Genomic DNA, 17,123 nt, shown 5'->3' with positions numbered 1-17,123 from the left:
CCTCAGTGCACAAGTGCATCCGTGCCATCACAGAGGCCCTATGTGCCCAGCTGCGATCCACTTCAATGTGGACCGAGCCAGCCAGAATGCCCGAGCAGCGGGGTTCCCTGCCATCACCTCGATGCCCGAGTATCAGGGGGCGATTGATGAGATGCATGTCACCCTACGGGCACCTTTGGGCAATAGGCCGCTCTACACCAACCAAAAGGGGTTTCACTCAATGGACGTTCAGCTGATGTGTGACCATCAGCTGCGCATCATGCATGTCTGCGCCAGATACTCATGTAGTGCGCACAACGCCTTCATCCTGCCACACTTGGCAATTGCTGACATGTTCGAGAGACCCCACTCCGGTTGAGGGGTTGGCTCCTGGCGACAGGTGTTATCTGCTGCGGTCGTGGCTGATGACACGATCTGGAGGCCACAGACCGACACGGAGACCTGCTACAATGATACCCATGCAACGACAAGGGGTGTGATCGAGCGGTGCTTTGGCCTCCTGAAGATGCGGTACTGGTGCCTGGACCATTCTGGAGTGGCCCTCTCGTATGATGCTGAGAGGATCGGCTTCCTTGTGGCAGTCTGCTGCATCCTCAATACATCGCCTCGATATCCCGGATCCAGAGGGGCGATGTGCTGGAGGAGGACAATTAAGGCCAGGATGGGGGAGGGTGGACAGGACATGGTTTCCAGGCAGGCATGGGAGGCCGAATGACATGTGCGCCAGAGCTAACATGCACGGGCTGTTCGCATCGCCTCCAGGTTCAGTGACTAGGAGGGATGGAGAGGGGGGGCTGCTGGCCAGGGTCATGAACACCGCTCAAAGAAAAGTAGTTAGGTATCATCTCTATTTCATATTAGAATTTGGACATCTCAGAAAATGTGTAGAAGTTCAACAAAAAAAATGCAGTGTTGAATGAGATTCTCTTTTCCTTTTCAGAGCATAAACCAAGTCAAATTATGGATGGTAAATTATTTTATAACATTTCCCTCTCTTCGCATACCTTTTAATCTTGCAGCACTAACTCTTGTCATTTGATCACACTACCTTCCTCGCAATGAAGACTTTCGTTATTTCCCTCACCTGTATTTCATTTCTGAAAAAACTGTCACATTTCTAACTTTTCTCAGTTCTGATGAAAGGTCATCAGCCCGAATTGGTGACATCGGTTATCTCTCCACAAATCTCGTGTTGCCTTTTCAGTCTGGTATCATTTTTCGTTTTTGTTTCAGACTTTGAGATCTCCAATGTTTTGCTTTTTTGCCATCGAATATAAAAAAAATTGAATACATGAGGGTCTTTAATCTGGAGTTTGGTCCTCAAGAAAGCAATGGACATTGAGTCACTGAATTTGTTCAAGGTTGTGTTCGATAGATTTTTGACAGACAAGAGTGTGAAAATTTATGGGGAAGGAAGAACAGTGAAGTTGAGACCACAATCAGTTTAGCCATGATCTTATCGAATGGCAGAGATGGCTTGAAGTGCCACGTGGCCTGATTCTCGTGAGTACTGAGTCCTATGTTCCTATCTGCCTAGAATTTCCAGATGATTATGGTAGATTGGTAGAACAGGCAGAGGGAAACAGTATGATGTGTCAAAATTCGATCCATAGCTAGAACTCTATGTACCATAACTTCTAGCCAGTGGCGTAAAGTGATTAATATTAATATTATTATTACTATTAAAGTCATGACCATTTGGACTGATGAGAGATTGAAGTGTATTGACTTGCTCGAGATAATGTTGTTCAAACCTTACTGTAATGACTGCCAAAAGCAGATAGGTTTGAATGGCCCAGTGAAAGCAAGAGGCCTGGGAGAAGGTAAGTTTTCAGGTAAGAAGAGAGCATTTGGCTGGTCGGGTCCCAGGGGTCTGGGGCTGGTCTGGGGGTGGAGGATATCTGGTGGTGATGGTGACAGGAAGGTATTGTCCAGGGGTGGGGTGTGTTGGGTCTACTTAATGGAGAGTGAGGTGTCGATAGGGAGAGGGGTGGATGCTTGTGCATTTGCTTGGTTGGCGAGGGCAATTTTGTGTCTTTTCTTAGGTGTGGGAGGTGTTGGATTCTTGGTCGGCTCCATGGGTGCCAGAATGTATCGGATCTTCTCAGGGGCTGTTGCGGACCCAGCCTGCCAGATAGTGCCCCCCTATAACCACCCTCGCCACCCCGGACCACCCCACTGTCACCCCGGCCCCGCCGAAGCCCCCTCGGCCAGCAGAACGGCTCCCCCCCCCCCCCCCCCCCCCCCCCGCCCGACTATGGCAGTGCTGGACACAGTCCACAGCCGTAACGCGAGGTTGACGAAACCTCAGACCACAAATGATCCACGCCGTCGGGAAGTCGGCCCATCGGGGGTGGAGCATCGGGGGAGGGCCTGCAGGTGACGCACTGAGGCGATTGCAATGGCTTGCAGCGTATTCACCGATGACGCTGTTTCGGAGGGGGTGGAGCATCTGAAAAACAGCACCGTGCCCGATTTCGGCATCCAAAGGGATTCTCGGCATTGGCAATCGGAGAATTCAGCCCTTAGTCTCAGGAACGGACAATCGGGCCTTGTACCTTTAATTCTGTTAATAGACAAGCATCCCTTCGAATCTGCACTGCCATTCAATAAGATCATGCCTGACCTGATTCTGGTCTCAATTTCACATTCCCACCTGATAAACTTTGAATCCCTTGTGCATGAAGAATTTTTCTGCGTGTTCAACGAACCTGCCTGGCAAAGAGAATTCCACACTTAAAACCCTCTGTGGGAATAAAATGATCCTTCTTCCCATTTAAATGGTAAACCCCTTATTTCTGAACTGTGTCCTCTTGTTCTAGCCTCCCCCACAAGGGGAAACAGTATTTCCGCATTCACCCTGTCAAGTCCCCTCAGGCTCTTATATATTTCAATAAAGTAATCTTACATTCTCCTAAACTCCAATGAATACAGGCTCCACCTATAAAACATTTGCTCAGAAGATAACCTGCGATCCCCATCAGTCGAGCTCCTCCGAACTTCTAACAAATGGATATTCTTTCATAAATAAGACCAAAGCTGTGTACTATATCCAGGTTTGGCCCCACCAATACATTGTACAACTGCCTCCCTGAAGGATTCTGACTTTTACATTCAATTCCTTCTGCAATAAATGAAGCATCCCATTTGTTTTCCCAATTAATTACTGTACCACAGGTCCATCAGACACAGGAGCAGACTTAGGCCATTCAGCCCATCGCGTCTGCTCTGGCACTGAATTATGGATGATGTTTTTGTCATCCCCATTCTCCTGCCTTCTCCCCATAACCCCTGATCCCCTTATTAATTAAGAAACTATCTATCTCTGTCATAAAGACACTCAGTGATTGGCCTGTACAAACTTCTGTGGTAAAGAGTTCCACAGATTCACCACCCTCTGGCTGAAGAAATTCCTCTTCATCTCAGTCTTGAAGGATTGCCCCTTTAGTCTGAGGCTGACCCTTCAGGTTCTAGGTTTTCCTACTAGTGGAAACATCCTCTCCACATCCACTCTATCTAGGCCTCTCAGTATCTTGTAAGACTCCCCTCGTCCTTCGAATCCTCAATGAGTACAGACCCAGAGACCTCAACCGCTCCTCATATGACAAGCTTTCATACTCAGGTTATATGGTACAGAAAGAGGCTACTGGGACCTACCAATCCTTTGCGGTAATTGTGCTCCATTGGAACTTCTTCCCATCTTTTGCCACCTACCATTGCAACCATCTATTCTCTTCACCCCTATATGTTTGTTTAGTTTACTTGTAAATGCATCCAAACTAATTGTTTCAACCACTTCCTGGTGCAGCAAGTTCGCATGATTATCACTTTTTGGGAAAATAAGTTTTTTGTTGGTGAATTACTTATTGGACATCTTGTCAACTATATTATATTTATGACCTCAGGCCATGCTGTTTCCTACAGAGAAAACATTCTCTGTATCTTCTCTATTAAACACTTTCATACTTTTAAAGGCCTTAAGAAAGTCACCTTTAGACCTTCTTCAAGAGTGAAGGGACTCAACCTGTCAATCATTTCCTGATGTGTGTCCCCATGCCTTTCTGCAATCTTCCTTGTAAAATATTTTCTCTTGCCAATCCAGGTTTAGAATTATTTTAGAACAGCTTCCTTACTTTTCAATTCTACCTTTATGGAAATAAAGCTTTGGAATGGTCTTGTAAACTCCTGTTGGAAGATATTATGTAGCAAGTTGGGTAGTGTCCCTACCTCTGAGCTGAGAACTCCAGATTTAGATCCCAGACCTTGACTTGCCGGCAAAAGAAGGTGTATTTATTACACAGCAAATCAAATTGAAGACCAACTTTCAAACTGTTCCAACAAAACCCAATCGCAGACACTCAAACTGAGGGGGGAGATATCTGATCATTCATGTACTGGAAACAAACTGGAGTCTCTATCATCACTCCAAATAGCTAGAGGTTACAGCATGCAGGTGAAAAAAAATCAATGTTGCCACAGAAACTCCGACGTCTTGGGTGCGGAGGGGCGTGTTGGTGGGGTGTGGGAAGCAGTTAATTTTGGTGACTGGCTTGAAAGTCATTGAGGTGCCATTAGTCAATTCTAGTTCCAGACGGGATGAATTCTAGATATTATGTTATTTTCTAGGGCTCCTTGATGTCATATTCGATCAAATGCTGCCTTGATGTCAAGGGTACTCTCATCCCCCATCTGGCATTCACCTGTTCCGTCTAGTTTTTAACTCGGGCTGCAATAATGTCAGGAGCTGGGTGACCCTGGCACCCAAGCTGAGCATCCGTGAGAAGGTTATTGCTGACTAAGTGCCACATGATAGAACTGTTGATGACCACTTCCATCCATTTGTTGATGATCAAGAGCCGACCGATGGGGTGATCATTGGTCGGATTGTTTCTGTTTTTTGTGTCAAAGGCATACATGGACAATTTCCAATATTGTTGTATAGATGTCTACGTGGCAGCTGTTCTGGAACAGCTAGGGTGGGATTCTCCAATAACGGGGCTATGTCCTCACGCCAGCGTGAAAACCGGCACCAACCACACCGGCATCAACGGCCCGAAAGTGAGGCACTCTCCCCTTTCTAGGGGGCTAGGTTGACGCCGGAGTGGCTCCTGCAGCTCCAGCCAAAGAGCCGGCGTGGGTTAGCGCATGCGCAGAACGGCCGGCATATTGCCGCGCATGCACGGTGGTTCCCTTCTCCGTGCCAGCCCCTGGGCAATATGGTGGAGTCCTAAAGGGGCCCGGCGCGGAGGAAAGAAGGCTCCCACGGAAACAACCAGCCCACGATCAGTAGGCCCCGATTGTGGGCCTGGCCACCGTTGCCCCCCCCCCTCCCCCCAGGACGAACCCCGCAGACTTACCTGCCAGGTCTCGCCGTCTGTGAGGTGAGTAATCCGCGCCGGTGGGACTGGGCAAAACGTGTTGGCCTCTTGTCCCATCGGGACCCGGAGAATCGCCGGGGGTGGCCGCTGTCAACGGCCCCCGACCGGCGTGGCGGGAATCCCGCCAGCACCCGAAAAACGGCGCAGGAGAATAGGGAAGCCGGCGTCTGTGCGGCGGGCAGGGTTCGGGCCTCCCCAAGGGATTCTCCGACCCAATGCAGGGTCGGAGCATCCGGCCCTTGTCTCTGCTAAGGTCTGGAGCATACGTCCTCAGGACAATACCGGCATGTTGTCAGGGCCCAGCACGTTGTGTTAAATGGTGCTTTCTGAACTGTAGTATTTCTATGCTGCATGTTTAGCATTCCCAGCACCTGACCTGTCTTCGTAACCATGGTATTTATGTGGCTTGTCCACTTCCGTTTCTGGTCAATGGTAATCCATTATTACTGATAGTTGGTTTTCAGCGATGAAATGCAATTGCATATCAAGGGGAGATCGTTCGATTCTCCCTTGTTGGTAATGATGATCGCATGGCATCCGTGTGGTACAACGCCTACTTGACACCAATCAGCCAAACGCAATTATTCTCCAGGTTCTTCCTCCAAATAGACTGGAGAAACTTCAGTATTTGTCAAGTTGTAAATTGTACTGAACATTCTGTAATCAACAGCACACATCTTGCTTTCTGACCTCATGATGAAGGAGAGGTTTTTGAAGATAGTTGGACCTAGACCACTATCCTGAAGAACTCCAGAGTAAGATGTCTTAGAACACCAGGTTAAAGTCCAACAGGCTTATTTGGAATCATGAGCGTGGCTCCTTCATCAGGTGAATGAAGAACTCCTGCAGCGATGTCCTGTGACCGAGATGATTGACCTCCAACAACCACAGCCAACTTCCTCATTCAATCTTTGATTCAAATTGCTTTTTTGTTTTTCTAGTGCTCATTGATGCCACATTGGACCAAAGGCGGCCTTGGTGTCAAGGCCTCTCACCTCACCTCCCGCATTCAAGTATATTTTCCATATTTGAGCCAAGGCTACAGTGATGTCAGGAGCTAAATGAACCTGATGGAACCCAACATGAATGTCAAGGAACAGGTTAATGCTGTGTAAGTGCAGTTTGATAGTATTATTGACAACTCCTTCCATCACTTTATTGATGATCGAAAGTAGTTTGATGTGGTGGTGTTGGTTGCATTAGGTTTGTCCTGTTTTCTGTGGACAGAACATTTCTGGGCATTTTTTACTTTGCCCCAGGTGGATGTCAGTGTTATTGCTGTACTGAAACAGTTCGACTAGCGGCACAGCTAGTTCTGGAGTCTAACTCTTCAGCATTATTGCGGCGGGAATGCTTTCAGAGGCCATTAAATTTGCAGTATTCAATGCCTTCACCCGTCTCTCGATATCCGGTGGAGTGATTTGGATTGGTTGATGGCTGCATCTCTGGTGCTGGGGATCTGAGTTGGCGATTTCATAGAATTTACAGTGTAGAAGGAGGCCATTCGGCCCATCGGGTCTGCACCGGCTCTTGGAAAGAGCACCCTACCGAAGCCCACACCGCCACCCTATCCCCATAACCCAGTAACTCCACCCAACACTAAGGGCAATTTTGGACACTAAGGACAATTTAACATGGCCAATCCACCTAACCTGCACATCTTTGGACTGTGGGAGGAAACCGAAGTACCCGGAGGAAACCCACGCACACACGCAGACTCCGCACAGACAGTGACCCAATCCGGGAATCAAAGCTGGGACTGTGAAGCAATTGTGCTATCCACTATAGGGAATCTATGTGTGGAGCCAGAGGAAATGGGCGAGGTACTAAATGAATACTTTGCATCAGTATTCACCAAAGAGAAGGAATTGGTAGATGTTGAGTCTGGAGAAGGGGGTGTAGATAGCCTGGGTCACATTGTGATCCAAAAAGACGAGGTGTTGGGTGTCTTAAAAAATATTAAGGTAGATAAGTCCCTAGGGCCTGATGGGATCTACCCCAGAATACTGAAGGAGGCTGGAGAGGAAATTGCTGAGGCCTTGACAGAAATCTTTGGATCCTCGCTGTCTTCAGGGGATGTCCCGGAGGACTGGAGAATAGCCAATGTTGTTCCTCTGTTTAAGAAGGGTAGCAAGGATAATCCAGGGAACTACAGGCCGGTGAGCCTTACTTCAGTGGTAGGGAAATTACTGGAGAGAATTCTTCGAGACAGGATCTACTCCCATTTGGAAGCAAATGGACGTATTAGTGAGAGGCAGCACGGTTTTGTGAAGGCAAGGTCGTGTCTCACTAACTTGATAGAGTTTTTCGAGGAGGTCACTAAGATGATTGATGCAGGTAGGGCAGTGGATGTTGTCTATATGGACTTCAGTAAGGCCTTTGACAAGGTCCCTCATGGTATACTAGTACAAAAGGTGAAGTCACACGGAATCAGGGGTGAGCTGGCAAGGTGGATACAGAACTGGCTAGGCCATAGAAGGCAGAGAGTAGCAATGGAAGGATGCTTTTCTCATTGGAGGGCTGTGACCAGTGGTGTTCCACAGGGATCAGTGTTGGGACCTTTGCTGTTTGTAGTATATATAAATGATTTGGAGGAAAATGTAACTGGTCTGATCAGTAAGTTTGCAGATGACACAAAGGTTGGTGGAATTGCGGATAGCGATGAGGACTGTCGGAGGATACAGCAGGATTTAGATTGTTTGGAGACTTGGGCGGAGAGATGGCAGATGGAGTTTAATCCGGACAAATGTGAGGTAATGCATTTTGGAAGGTCTGATGCAGGTAGAGAATATACAGTGAATGGTAGAACCCTCAAGAGTATTGAAAGTCAAAGAGATCTAGGATCACAGGTCCACAGGTCATTGAAAGGGGCAACACAGGTGGAGAAGGTAGTCAAGGAGGCATACGGCATGCTTGCCTTCATTGGCCGGGGCATTGAGTATAAGAATTGGCAAGTCATGTTGCAGCTGTATAGAACCTTAGTTAGGCCACACTTGGAGTATTGTGTTCAATTCTGGTCGCCACACTACCAGAAGGATGTGGAGGCTTTAGAGAGGGTGCAGAAGAGATTTACCAGAATGTTGCCTGGTATGGAGGGCATTAGCTATGAGGAGCGGTTGAATAAACTCGGTTTGTTCTCACTGGAACGAAGGAGGTTGAGGGGAGACCTGATAGAGGCATACAAAATTATGAGGGGCATAGACAGAATGGATAGTCAGAGGCTTTTCCCCAGGGTAGAGGGGTCAATTACTAGGGGGCATAGATTTAAGGTGAGAGGGGCAAGGTTTAGAGTAGATGTACGAGGCAAGTTTTTTACGCAGAGGGTAGTGGGTGCCTGGAACTTGCTACCGGAGGGGGTGGTGGAAGCAGGGACGATAGTGACATTTAAGGGGCATCTTGACAAATACATGAATAGGATGGGAATAGAAGGATATGGACCCAGGAAGTGTAGAAGATTGTAGTTTAGTCGGGCAGCATGGTCGGCACGGGCTTGGAGGGCCGAAGGGCCTGTTCCTGTGCTGTACATTTCTTTGTTCTTGGTTCTTTGTTATGCTACCGTGCTGTGATGGAGAATGATCATTCATTGACACATTAGGGTGCTGGATATGGCTCCAACTTGGAGCATGATATATAATTACAAACCCTATACCGAATTTGCTGATTCCTTCAAGATCATCAGTGTCGTGCACTATTCTCTAAACACTTTTCTCGATTACACTATTCTCATATGGTCAAAGCAACTGTCAACTTAAGAATTAAAACTATTTTCCCATGGTCCACAAGGAGATTATCACCAACCAAATTAAATTTATTTTCTGCATCTTGGCTCTTGGGAAGTGCATTTTGAAGAAGACAGCACACTGAGACAGTGAAATTTATTTAATCATTGGTATTTGGGGAACTAGAATGGAGTTGATGACTAATCATATCAATCAATCACTGATAATAAATTAACACGATTCAAATCGGGCAAGGACAACCCATGAGTGGTGGAAATCGTTTGGAATTATAGTTTTCTTCAGTTAGAGTTGTACGGTTAAAACATTTCATGCCTCAAATTACTCAAATCCTGTATTCGTCAGTATTGTATCATCATCGCTGTCATTATATCATGAGGGTGATACCTGTCATTATTAATTAGTTCATTTGATTTCTTTTAGAATTCAGACGTAGAGTTGGAATGTCAGATAAGAGTTAATGTAATATTTCATCGGTTACAGTAAAAGCGCCACAGTGTGATTCACATATAAACCATATTCCAGTACTTTGGCCATTCCTTTTAATTTCTCGAAATTTCCTTCAAATTAAATAACTGGGGCGAGATTCTCTGAACCCCCGCTGGATTGGAGAATCGCTGGGGCTGGCATGAATCCCGCCCCCACCAGTTGCTGAATTCTCTGGCACCGGATATTCGGCGGGGGCGGGAATCGCGCTGCATCGGTTGGCGGGCTCCCCCCCCCGGTGATTCTCTGGCCCGCGATGGGCCGAGGTCCCACTGCTGGAATGCCTGTCCCGCCGGCGAGAATCAAACCACCTCTTTTACCGGTGGGATTAGGCGGCGCGGGCGGGCTCCGGGGTCCTGGGGAGGGCGCGGGGCGATCTGCCCCCAGGGGGTGCCCCCATGGTGGCTTGGCCCGCGATCGGGACCCACCGATCCGTGGGTGGGCCTGTGCCTTGGGGGCACTCTTTTCTTCCGCCTCGGCCACAGCCTTCACAATGGCCGACGCGTAAGAGACACCCACCCCGCATGCATGCGGGGGATGACGTCAGCAGCCGCTGATGCTCCCGCGCATGCGCGGACTTCCGCTGGCCGGCGAAGTCCTTTCAGCCCCGGCTGGCATGGCGCCAAAGGCCTTTCCCACCGGCCGGCGGTGCGCCAACCACTGCAGCGCGGGCCTAGCCCCTCAAGGTGAAGGCTTGGCCCCTAAAGGTGCGGAGAAATCCGCACCTTTGGGGCGGCCCGACACCGGAGTGGTTCCCGCCACTCCATCCCACCGGGACCTCCTGCCCTGCCGGGTAGGGGAGAATCCCGGCCCTGGAAACTCATCCATTGTTGCAGAAGAGGAGCTCAAAGGGAGTGAAGAAGGTAGGTACATCGATTTTGTATGTCATCCTTGCTTTCAGTGGTCATGAAACCTGTTGGATCCTTCTGGTAGAACCATACGTTTGTTAAATGGGAGGAATCGCCCGAAATGTTTATGGCCCCGAGGATTCTAATTGCATATACAGCTCCATTCTTGCTTTCATTTCGATGTAAGTAGGAGCGAATACTATTTCTCCCGGTCAATGATTACTTGCTTAGTATTACAAATACTGGTATATGTTATAGTCCATTCACCGTGGCAACTGAGCATAACCTTTTGAAATAATGTATCGTATAAAAAAGCATTCCAATGGGAAACTTGGAATATAAGCCATGGCCTGTTTCATATGTATATACGTGAAACCTAACACCAATATGTTTACAGTTTAATCAGAGGGACCAGTTAAAAACCACGTTAGCAGCTCCATGCACCAGCAAACATGTGCAAACTTAGTATTTTTGTTTCTAAGATTCATAGATTTTACAGTGCACAAAGAGGCCATTCGCCCATCGAGTCTGCGCCGGCCCTTGGAAAGAGCACCTGACTTAAGCCTACCACTCTGTCCCCGTAACCTAATAACCCCACCTAACCGTTTGGACACTAAGGGCAATTTAGCATGGCTATTTCACCTAACTTGCATTTCTTTGAACTGTGGGAGGAAACCGGAGCATCCGGAGAAAACCCACGCAGACACAGGGAGAAAGTGCAAACTCCACACAGACGTGGCCTGAGGCCGGAAATCAACCTGGGACCTTGGAGTTGTGAGGCAGTGGTGCTAACCGCTGTGCCACCATGCCACCCCACCATGCCTCCCCCATTCGAACAGTCTCAGAATTTATAGAACCGGCTCTGTCTCCTATAAGAAAGAATCTCGCCTGCATTTTCCTCACACACACAACCACTTGCTTGCCTTTGACGTGCTTCACTCTATAAACCGAATGTATCGTTCCCCAAATTTTGTTCGTTTACCTTCAGTGCGTTGGCATGACATTTCAGATTTCTCTTTGTTGCATAGTTTGAAAGAGGCAAAGAATGAGATTTGCCAACGTGGAGAGTGAAAATTGGTGAATAAAATGTGCAGAGCGAGGTCTGTTACTAAAGGGGCGTTGCAGTCGAAAATTAGTTGGCAGAAAGAATGGAAATCTTTAGTTCTTCGTTACTGTTGTACCTGTTCCAGTAAGATAAGTCTGTGCAGAATCATGCTGTGAATTTGGCATTATATTTTCTCAGTACAGCATGAATGCAGTTTGCACAGTTGAGAAGAACGATTCTATTTAGCCAATCATCAGTTAAATAATAATTTTTTATTATCACAAATATGAAGTTACTATGAGAAGTCACCACATTCCGGTGCCTGTTTGGGTAAGCCGGTCCGGGAAGTGAAATCGCACTATTGGCCTTGTTCTGCATTACAAACCAGCTGTATAGCTCACTGAGCTAAACCGGAATACGCTATTTCTCTTGATAGTAGCTTGCATGACAGTTAAATTAAAAAAAGACATTAAATCATACAAATTGTTTCTTTGAATCTGAGAAATCATTCAACGTCAGGGTTCAGGTAAGGAGAGCACCGCCCCGTCCCTCTCTCCATCACTTGTGAGAAATACATTTTGCATCAGCTATATTGATTCAGAATTAAAAGTGCACGGACTTGGTGGTTCTAGTTAACAGAAATTCACATCGCTTTTTTGCGACCGCGCCAGAAACCATCCACAACAACACATCTGACCAAGGCCTCAGCTTGTGAGTTTAGAACCATAGAATTACTACAGTGCAGAAGCAACCGATTAGGCCCATCGTGTCTGCACTGACCGTCTGAAAGAGAACCCAACCGAGGCCCACTCCTCCACTAGATCTCCAAATTCCCACTTGAACTACGCAGCTCTGAACACTAAGGGGCAATTGAGTATGGCCAATCCACTTAGCTTGCACATCTTTGAGCTGCGGGTGGAATCCGGAGCACCAGAAGAACCCGCCCGGGTTGGAGTGCTTTTTTTGTTGAAGTTCAACAAAAGAAATGCAGTGTTGAATGAGATTCTTTTTTCCTTTTCAGAGCAAAAACCAAGTCAAATTATGGATGGTAAGTGATTTAAAAACATTTCCCTCTCTTCAAATCTCTTTTATTCTCGAGCCCTTTCACTGAGACAAATAGGTTAGTAAATGCCAGAGACAAGTTAACAGCAATCTTCAAATCAACGATATCAACACAATTGTTGCCCTGCTTGCCACGTTATTTTGTATTATTGCACAAATGTAAATTTTAGGGATTGAATTAAATAGGGGCTGTTTAGCACAGGGCTAAATCGCTGGCTTTGAAAGCAGACCAAGGCAGACCAGCAGCACGGTTCAATTCCCGTAACAGCCTCCCCGAACAGGTGCCGGAACGTGGCGACTAGGGGGTTTTCACAGTAACTTCATTTGAAGTCTACTTGTGACAATAAGCGATTTTCATTTCATTTCATTTCACATCCTTCTGGTAGTGTGGTTACCAGAATTGAACACTATACTCCAAGTGTGGTCTGGCCTATTACAGACCCAGCCTGCCAAATAATGCCCCCTGTAACCACCCTCGCCACCCCTGGACCACTTCCACCAGTCACCCCAGCCCGGCAAGCCTCCTTGGCCAGCGAAATGGCTGCCCCCCACACCCCCGACTATGGCAGCGCTGGACACAGGCCACAGCCGCCCCGCGAGGTTGACAAATCTTCAGACAACACGTGATCCACGCAAACGGGAAGTCGACCCATCGGGGGCGGAGCATCGGGGGAGATCCTTCAGGTGACGTCCTGAGGCCGTCACAACGGTGTGCGGCTTACGCACCGATGACGCCATTTTGGAGGGGGCGGGGCATCTGAAAAACGGCACTGCACTGAATTTTGGCAACCAAAGGGATTCTCGGCATCGGCAATCGGAGAATTCAGCCCTTAGTCTCAGGAACGGACAATCGGGCCTTGTACCTTTAATTCTGTTAATAGACAAGCATTCCTTCGAATCTGCACTGCCATTCAATAAGATCATGCCTGATCTGATTCTGGTCTCAATTTCACATTGCCACCTGATAAACTTTGAATCTCTTGTTAGTAAAGAATTTTTCTACTTTGATAGATTTTCAATGAACCTGCCTGGCGAAGAGAATTCCACACACTTAAAACCCTCTGTGGGAATAAAATGATCCTCCTTCTCATTTAAATGGTGAACCCCTTATGTCTAAACTGTGTCCTCTAGTTCTAGCCTCCCCCATAAGAGGAAACAGCATTTCCGCATTCACCCTGTCAAGTCCCTCAGGCTCTTATATATGTTTCATAGAATTCATAGAATTTACAGTGCAGAAGGAGGCCATTCGGCCCATCGAGTCTGCAACTACTCTTTGAAAGAGCACCCTACCCAAGGTCAACACCTCCACCCTATCCCCATAACCCAGTAACCACACCCAACACTAAGGACAATTTTGGACACTAAGGGCAATTTATCATGGCCAATCCACCTAACCTGCACATCTTTGGACTGTGGGAGGAAACTGGAGCACCCGGAGAAAACCCACGCACACACGGGGAGGATGTGCAGACTCCGCACAGACAGCGACCCAAGCCGGAATCGAAACTGGGACCCTGGAGCTGTGAAGCAATAGTGCTATCTGTTCCAGCAAAAAACAATCACAGACAGTCAATCTGAGGGGGGATGTTTCTGATCATTCATGTGATGGAAACAAACTGGAGTCTCTATCATCACTCCAAATAGCTAGAGGTTACAGCTTGCATGTGAAAAAAATCAATGTTGCCACAGAAACTCAGGCGTCTTGGGTGGGGAGGGGGGAAGCATGAGGGTGGGGTGTGAGGTGTGGGGTGTGGGGAGCAGTTAATTCTGGTGACTGGCTTGACAGTCATTGAGGTGCCATTAGCACGGGGTCAACAATTCTAGTTCCAGATTGGGTGGATTCTAGAGTTTAAGTTAGTTTCTCGGGCTCCTTGATGTCATATTTGATCAAATGTTGCCTTGATGTCAAGGGTACTCTCATCTCACATCTGGCATTAAGCTGTTTCGTCCATTTTTCAACTCGTGCTGCAATAAGGTCAGGAACAGAGTGATCCTGGCACCCAAGCTGAGCATCCATGAGAAGGTTATTGCTGAGTAAGTGCCCCATGACAGAACTGTTGATGACCCCTTCCATCAGTTTGTTGATGATCAAGAGTAGATTGATGGGGTTGAAATTGGCCTGGTTGGTTCCGGCTCTTGTGTAAAGGACATACATGGGCAACTTTCCACATTGTTGAGTAGATGCCTGTGTTGCAGTTGTATTGGAACAGTTTGTCTCTGGAAAGTTCCGGAGCACAAGTCCTCAGGAGACTGCTGGAATGCTGTCAGGGCCCAGCACGGTGTGCTGAATAGCGCTTTCTGAACTGTAACATTTCTATGGTCTATGTTTAGCATTCCCAGCACCTGACCTGTCTTCGTAACCACGGATGCTTGTCCGCATCCGTTTCTGGTCAATGGTAATCCATTATTACTGATAGTTGGTTTTCAGCGATGAAATGCAATTACATATCAAGGGGAGATCTTTAGATTCAACTTGTTGGTAAAAATAATCGCATGGCACCCATGTGGCACAACGCCTACTTGACACCAATCAGCCAAACCCAATTATTGTCCAGGTCTTCCTCCAAATAGACCGGAACAGCTTCAGTATTTGTCAAGTTGGAGATTGCACTGAACATTCTGTAATCAACAGCAAACTTCTCAATTTCTGACCTTATGATGAAGGAGAGGTTTGTGAAGATATTTGGACCTAGACCACTATCCTGAAGAACATCACAGAAAGAAGTCTTACAACACCAGGTTAAAGTCCAACAGGTTTATTTGGAATCATGAGCTTTGAAGTGTGGCTCCTTCATCAGGTGAGTGAAGAACTCGTCCAGCGACGTCCTGTGACCGAGATGATTCACCTCCAACAACGACAGCCAACTTCCTCTTTCAATCTGGGAAGAGTGTCTTTTGATTCAAATTGTTTTAGTTTTTCTCGTGCTCATTGATACCACATTGGACCAAAGGCGGCCTTGATGTCAAGGCCTCTCACCTCACCTCCCATATTCAAATATATTTTCCATTTTTGAGGCAAGGCTAAAGTGATATCAGGAGCTGAATGACCTTGGTGCAACCAAACATGAACGTCAAGGAACAGGTTAATGCTGTGTAAGTGCTGTTTGAAAGTATTATGGACAACACCTTCCATCACTTTATTGATGATCAAAAGTAGTTTGATGTGGTGGTGTTGGTTGCATTAGGTTTGTTCTGTTTTTTGTGGACAGGACATTTCTGGGCATTTTTTACTTTGCCCCAGTCGATGTCAGTATTGTCGCTGTACTGAAACAGTTTGACTAGACATGACGTGGAGATGCCAGCGTTGGACTGGGAGTGGCACAGTAAGAGCTCTTACAACACCAGGTCAAAGTCCAACAGGTTTGTTTCAAACACTAGCTTTCGGAGCACTGCTCCTTCCTCAGGTGAATGAAGAGGTATGTTCCAGAAACCCATTGTTGCTGATTTTCTCCTTGGCTCTGTTTTATTACCTTTGCTCTCGAGTCGCCAGGTATCTTTATGATACCGCCACGAGGTTCATGTCCGAGTAATGATCAATAACCCAATACACCGATTAGTAAGATTTAAATCAAAGCACATTTATTATACACAGTAATCGCTACTCATGCACAAATTCTACGTCTAAGCTACTTCTACAACTAACAGGCCTATACTTAACTTCGGACTGGCCCACCAGGTCAGGGGAACAAATGGACTTTCGTTCGGGTTGTGAGTCTGCGGGATTCGAAGTTGGTACGGATTGGTAGCTAGGAGCGCCTATCTCGTAGCGAGCGTTGAATTAAGACTTACGGGCTTTCGTGATCACTGGAGTCACTACACCGGTCACGGTCAATGTTGGTTCGTGTTGCTGGGTGACCCGGGCAGGACGCAGAGGTGAAGAAGAGAAGAGAGCGATTTGAACTTGGGGCTCAATTCTTATAGTCCCCAGGGGCTTCCCGCCTTTCGGAGTAGACCCTGTACTTGGTCCCAAGTGATTGGACTTTGTCCCAATCGCTTGGTTAGATTTCCTCCAATACTGGAGCGGTTCCCTGATCGATGGGCGGTCTTGAGGTGCTCGTTCACCTCCTTTGTGTTGGCTCCTGCTGGCGCCGAGGAGTCTGGCTTTGCTTTGTGTGTCAAAAATGTTACTTATTGTTCCCGGGGATTGCTCATCAGTACGCAGATAGCTGCTACTTTGTTATGCTGATGGCCGCTGGTATCGATGTTGTCTGGTTTTTGCAGAGGTAAATATACAGCAAACCTGCAGCCGCTGGTTTCTGTCTTGTTGGCTGACTTTTCCATCAGCCTTTGCCGTTCGCCATTTTAAATCGGGAGTTGGCCAATTTAGGTGGCTACACTATCTATCAATAAAGTCAAAGATGCAAGACAATGCTTTGAATGTGAGCATTTGCAGGTAATTATGTGTTTACAGATCCAGAGATAGGCGTAACCTAAAGATAAAGAGGTGTGAATTGTCTCAAGCCAGGCCAGTTGGTAGGATTTCTTAAGCCCAGGCCACATGGTGGGGGATGAATGTAATGCGACATGAATCCAAGGTCCTGGTTCAGACCGTACTCATGTGTGCGGA

This window comes from Scyliorhinus torazame, chromosome 14 (assembly GCF_047496885.1).
Source record: "Scyliorhinus torazame isolate Kashiwa2021f chromosome 14, sScyTor2.1, whole genome shotgun sequence".
Taxonomy (NCBI): Eukaryota; Metazoa; Chordata; class Chondrichthyes; order Carcharhiniformes; family Scyliorhinidae; genus Scyliorhinus; species Scyliorhinus torazame.
The sequence above is the reverse complement of the archived record's forward strand: the minus strand, read 5'-3'. Positions refer to the sequence as shown.